Source organism: Mus musculus, chromosome X (assembly GCF_000001635.26).
Source record: "Mus musculus strain C57BL/6J chromosome X, GRCm38.p6 C57BL/6J".
Lineage (NCBI taxonomy): Eukaryota > Metazoa > Chordata > Mammalia > Rodentia > Muridae > Mus > Mus musculus.
Window position 1 is genome coordinate 147,741,600 of NC_000086.7, and position 6,998 is coordinate 147,748,597.

At 36.5% G+C, this 6,998-nt stretch overlaps 1 pseudogene; it reads left to right on the forward strand.

Annotated features, from left to right (window-relative positions):
- The first annotated feature begins 482 nt into the window (after window positions 1–482).
- Window positions 483–6,009, forward strand: Gm8289 (annotated as a pseudogene).
- The last annotated feature ends 989 nt before the right edge of the window (window positions 6,010–6,998 follow it).

Below are 6,998 nucleotides of genomic sequence, written 5' to 3' on the forward strand. Positions count from 1 at the left end.
GGCAACACAGATTGGACTTAATGACTTTTAAAAATAGGTGGATTCACAGTTGACTGGGTAAGGAAGAAGAGTTAGATCTGGGATGAGTAGGGTGAATATGATCAAAATAGATTGTATGAAATTCTCCAAGATTTCATTTTTAAAAAACATTTAACTGTTCTTTTTCAAGAGTGTTGGTTCTTTCAGAGGATCTGAGTTCAATTCCTACTTATAAGCTGGTTGCTACATGCCTGCCTGCAACTCTAACTCTAGCTCCAGCTCCAGGAGAAGACAATTAACATTTCTTTCTAATACACCTGCTAGTGTGTGTGTGTGTGTGTGTGTGTGTGTGTGTGTGTGTGTGTGTGTGGTGTAAAGAGAAACAATAAAACCTCTTTATTGTTTGCTCTTTCTATCGTTGTACAAGTTTGTTACAAATCATTCTTTCTGTTACTATAGTATTAGGATTTTTAAAGGATTAACAGTTCTATATATTCCATAATATGATGAAATATGTTGTCAATTTGTGGCTAAGAAGACATTATTGTCATTTGACTTCTCATTTCTTTAATTTTTCTTTAATATCTTGTACACATGAAATTAGACAGCTGAGGTATCTAGAAGCTGCTAATGCTGAAGAAGAATTCAATGAGGAGAATGACATACAGTCAGAAAGCTCCAGAGGGCAAGCACTTTTCCCTGGACATCTGTGAGGGAGAGGTAAAGTACACTAAACCCCACAGGTGGTAAAAACAAGCATGCAGATTTTAGAACATGCACTGTTCTAATGTTATATTATGCTGCATGTCTCATTTTTTTTCAGACATGGACTTGTACAAGGTTGGTAAGAGTTTAATTCCAGTTCAGATGAAAAAAAATTTCATTTATAAGAGCTGCTTTTCTAATGGAGAGCAGAGGGAAAAATTAACAATTGACGTAATTGTTTTAAATTTGCCTCGTTGCTCCACTACTAGAAGGCAATACAGGAGTTTTAAGTGCATGATCAATAGCCTAATCACTATAGCAAAGACATTTTGTTAGAAAACAATGTCACTGGGTGAATGGAATAAGGTTGAATGGGAAGAATCTCTTCTTTAACTCTAACAGCATTATTTGGAACAGGGAACATATTGTAACAGAATTTTTATGTTGCCATAGTCTTTTATGTTGCCATATTATTTCTAGATAGGTCTCCAGTTTAGTAACATATAACCAAATGTTGAATTCCACAAAAACTGAAAACTGCCACTTTGAAATGCTGAGTATAGATAGAATGGACAATCACTCTTGTATAGCAATCAGTGAGTCAAGCAGACAATGTCAGAGTGTTGAAATACTGAGTCTTTTTTTCAAAGCAAGGCCTAGCATTTAAAAACTGTTTCTAAAAGATACTGAATTCACCGCTGAAATTTGGAAAATATTTTTTCTCAAAATAATACACAGGACACAGACGTGACAGTAGGGGAAGAAATGGCCATTTTTTCAGACAAAGATTTTCAGCAAATCATCCTCTACTTACTTCATCTGGTAAGTGAACACTAAGGGTTAACAGAAATCAAGAGTCTGAGACGTAACATAGTTCTTTTTGAGATGCTTGTGTTTGTTTGTTTGAAGACAAGGTCTTACAAGTTATGTAGAACAAGGTAGTATGTCACTTACTATGTAGCCTAGGTTGATAAAGAACTTCTGATGTTCTTCCAGTCTCCATCTTACAGTACTGAAACTAAAAGCATGCTTTATATGGTAGGTATCATATTTACTTTCCTTTGTAACAAAACACCATGATCAAGGAAGTTTATTAAAGAAAGAGGGTTAGAAACCTTGATCATCATGGGGTGGGCAGTGTATGGCAGCAGGAGGCAGCCCCTTCAACTATTTCAATGAATATTTTATTTTTTATTTTAAATAGATAGTTGGTGATTGTCATTCATTGTAGATCATTATTCTCAATTTGTATTCATATAAGTTTTTATCTTCAGCTATACTTTAAAAATAGTTTACTACCCATAAAAATTAATTGTATGAACCAGAAATCTGAAGTAGAGAGATACCTTAGTGGCTATAAGCCCTTGCTGCTGTTCCAGGTGGTCCATGTTTAGCTACCAGTACCCACATTAGGGGTATTGTAAATTAAATGCAGGTTCAAGGGCTTTAAACTCTCCTCTGACTTTTGTAAGCACCACACACATGTGGCCTAAACTCACATAAAACACACACACACACACACACACACACACACAAACATAAACACATAAAAAACATGAGGAGATAAAAATTAAGTGCAATGGGATATGAAAGACACACTTTAACTCTTCAGGGGAAACATTTGTACTGCCCTTTACATCTAAATTTCCTTAGGTAACTGGGTCATGGGACAAGAATTTTGAAAGGTATCAGTAGTTCAGCTTAACAGTAAGAACTGGTTATTCTTAAGCTGTTATATAGACATCTGGTGTTAAACAATGGTTGAACAGGAAAATTGTCTGCAGGGTAAGAGCACTTGCAAAGGAGAATGGGGACATGGAACGCACAAAAAAGCAGAACTTGGTCTTGGTCAAGGGTACATCTGTAATCCCAGTGTTGTTGGAATGGAGATAGGATCTGACTAGCTGTGACTTACCTCCAAGTACTGTAAGAGGCTCTATCTGAAGAGAGGAATTTGAAAAGGAAGAGCAGGACACCTGATGACACCTTCACTCAACCTCCTTGAAGCTCATATGTATGTGTGCTCACCCTTTCTCTCTCTCTCTCTCTCTCTCTCTCTCTCTCTCTCTCTCTCTCTCTCTCTCTCACACACACACACACACACACACACACACACACACAGTGGCAATTCTGGGAACATTACTTTGTGAAAGAATAGGTTAAAATTTTAAGCACAGTCTCCATTGTGTGTTCCAGAGATGAAATACTTCCTTCTGTTTGGAAGAATTGAGTTTGACCAAAAGGGGTCTAGATATTGCAGTATGAGATTTGTGATACTACTTTTGGTTTGGATTGATTTGATTTAGGCTTAGGCTAAAGTTTTTCTTTGTATGTTTGTTTGTTTTCTTTGTTTATTTTCATGGATTGGACTCAGGACTTTGCACATGCTAAGCAAGTATTCTACCACTGAACAACATCCTAGGCCCTTAAAGGGTTTTTTGATTTTTGTCTTTGTTTGTTTGAAATGATATTTCATGAAAGCCAGGTTGCCTATGCAGGGATGACATTAACTCAAGATTCTCTCCTTTCTATCATCTGGAATTATAGACACTGTACCACTACCCCTAGTTTTATGGAGCACATAGGCTCCATCCAAGGGAGATATGTATGATAGACAAGGGCCCTACCAATTTAACTACATCTCCAGCCCAAACTTTGGGGTACAATTGATAAATTTAGAAAGAAAGAAAAAATGGGATCCCTTTTGCTGTCATCCAAGATACTCCCAAATGAAAATATTGTAAAGTATATTGAAATTGAAATAATCTATCCATTGTAAATAATTTTGAACCATTCAATAATTTCATACCAGAAATCACAGAGAAAAGTAACAAAAAACAAAGTGGGGATAGATAACCATGCATGTAAACAAATTTCTGATAGCTTTGAGACAAGTACGGGGATTATAGGCAAGAGATATTACACCTTGACTATATAAAAATATTTTGAGAGAATCTTGTCACAAAAGCCTAGCCAATTAAGTTGGATCTCTGGGATCCTTGTAGAAGTGGATGGAGAAAGTAGGTTCATGCAAGGTTGCCTTCTGACTTCTGCATGCACACCACAGCATACACACCCACACATATCATGGACAAAATACACAATAGTTTTCACTATTAAAAGAAAATTAGTATTTCATTCCTTAAGTTTACAAATATCATAGTACCTAATTTCATGTAAATGATTTCTTATGAGAACCACAGCCCTGCTCATGCTGAGTATGTACTGGACAACTGAGCTACAATCCCAACCCAGAAAATATTCCTTACAAAAATGATTATTTTACAATTGTAATCAAGTTTGCATTTAAATAGTCCTTGTTGTAGCACCTTCTTCCTAATGTCAGTTACTTTGCTTTGACCATTTAGAAGTGTTGTAGCAGGACATGGAAATACCAAATATAGAGGTATTTTGCTTGCTAAGCAAAATACACTAGTGTAAAGATATCTTTCTTAGTACTGTCCATATAATGTTATTCACTTACTCTTACAGATTATCATAGACACTGTCAAAGTTTTTCCTGTCTCCTTTTGAGTGATTCACTATTATACCTCCTTGGTTAAAGAGGTAAAAAGAATGAAAATAAAGCTAAGTTATTACCAGATCCATTTATTTGAATTGTACCAAGCCAACTTTTTGCTACCTTTATAGAATTTCATTTCCACTCACTTAGTTTTTCTCCCTAGAATTAAGTATTTGTTTACATTCAAATATAAAATTTTAATGACCACTGGGCATAGAAATACTCAGTAGAATAATTTGGAATATTTTCTTTGATCTTAAGGAGTTGTATTACAGAACATTCTTAAATGTAGATGTAGCTCAGTTGGTAGGGTACTTAGCTAGCATGCATGAAACCCTGAGTTCAAACCTTATTACCATATAGTACCATTTGTAGTGGCAAGTGTTTTTAATCCTAGTGTGGAAGAGGTTGAAGGGGGAGTTTAGAAGTTCAAGATCACAGTTGTATATGTAGTAAGTTACTGGTTATCATGAAATTCTGCAAGTTCCCCCCAAAATATCTCTTTACTCTCAAGTACGATGTCAAATGGTTTAGTTGGTAAAATACACAAGACAGCTAATTTTCATTGTTTTTATGTTACGTGCATACAATTTTCCTTGTGAAAGTGACATGGTCTATAGGATAGCTCCTTAAACTAGTACATAAAAAGTATTGTCATTCATTCTAGGAGAAAATCACTGATAGAAATAGTCTTGAGAAGCTGATGTCGTGGCACAAGACTATAATTCTTAACTTCCTGAGAATCACATGTTTCAGGCTAACCTAAATCATATAATGAGAACTTCTCAAAAAGCAAAGGAGGGGAGGAATAGAGGAAGGAAGAAAGGAAGGAGGAGTTTTAAAAATACACTTATGGCTTAATCTAATCATAGACTGTCTCATTTATATTATATAACTGGGATCTTTTGCAGACAAGACAACTCAACCTAGAAAGTCTAACAAGGAGGAATGAAAACCAATCAGAAGAGAGACAGTTACAACAAGAAAGAATCCAATTGTTCTTCAGGAGTTTACATGGCCTCTCCCAATCTCATGACCACCACATTGGCATATCTCATGGCCACTATTCCAGAAGATCACGTAGTTGATTCAGGAGTGCTCCTGTTCACTCAGATAGATCTCATGTCTACTCAGGTAGAACTAATAACTATACAGATAGACCACACCATGACCTCTCAGATAGACCACACAATCAACTCTCAGTGAGACCACATCCTGACCTCTCAGGTAGACCACTTCATGGCTACTCAGGTAGACCACATCAAAACCATGCAGTTAGGCTTCAACATGGCTACTCAGATAGATATCATCTTACCCATACAGAGAGAGTTCTTCCTAGCCACTCAGGGATAGCTCATCCTGGCCACACAGAGAGATATAATCAAGCCCAAAGAGGGAGAGCTCATGATAACCAATCAGGGTTAGCTCATCACAACCATGATGGCAGATCTCATCATGATCACTCAGGGATAGCTTATCATAGTCATGCAATGAGAGCTCATAACAACCAGTCATGGAGATCTGATAACAACCAGTCATGGAGAGATCTTAACCAGTCATGGAGAGGTCGGAACAACCAGTCACAGAGAGGTCATGACAACCAGTCATGGAGAGGTCATAATGATCAGTCATGGAGAGCTCATAACATCCGGTCACGGAGAGATCGTTATCACACCTCATTGAGATCTAGTAGCATCCAGTCATGGATGCTTCATGAAAGAGAAAGATACCATGGTCCAAGAGGAAGAAATGGACCAAGGGATGCATCACCACCAGGATCTGAGCCAGAAATTGACAGGTAGAAACAAACTCAGTACTTTATCAATGTTAGTACAATGTTTGGAATGATATAGAAAAGTATAAGAATTTCTGTGTCTTAATAACTAAATTTGTATTTTCCCAATTCAGACACTGCTGCACACAGTAGGAGAAACTTGTCTAGTAACAAACTATAGAAATGATCCCTGAAAGGCTAGTCTTTCACACACTCTTGCAATTCATGAGTGTATTGGAACAATTTTGTGGCTCATGATATCAACTCACATGCATATGCAATTGCCTAAGATTGTTTCCTAGTTTCTGCCCTTTCCTACTAGGCCTATGCACTACTCAGAGTAGCTACTCCTTTTGTATCTTGCAAGCTGGTAAGCAAGGTGATATACAAACAAATTATGCTAAATTGTTATGATAGGATGTAACTAATTGTAATCAACCTGTTTCTTTCCTTTATCTCCTTCCTTAGGAGTCTTAAAGGCTTTATAAGACAAATTATCTCCCCTTCTGTGTATGTTTGTATGTATGTGAGTGTATGTATCTGTGTGAGAAAGTGTGGATGTTTGTGTGTGTGAGTTTGTATGTTGTTTTTGTTGTGTAAATTGTGATAGAATCTGTACACATTAGGCAAGTGATTTATCTCTAAGCCCAACAAACATATCTTACAGCAGTTTCCCCAAATCCACTCTCCAAAGTGTATTCTGTCTTTAGCTGTAGGATCTTGCCTTCAAATTATGTGAGGCAAGCAGGGCAACAGCAGTAGCCTATATTATTTTGGGAGTCTCTTCTATTCCTGTGTCTAACACTTGAAGAGCAGGTTTCCTGTACCTAGCATAGGGTTTATGTTAGGTAGTCTATGATCCTTGTGGCGAGAACTGAAACTTAGAATTGTAAAACTTCATTCAAACTACATACATATATATGTTTAAATATGCACATATATAACATATGTGTTTTATTAATATTTTTAATTTCTTACTGGATATTTTCTTTATTTACATTTTAAATGTCCCCATTC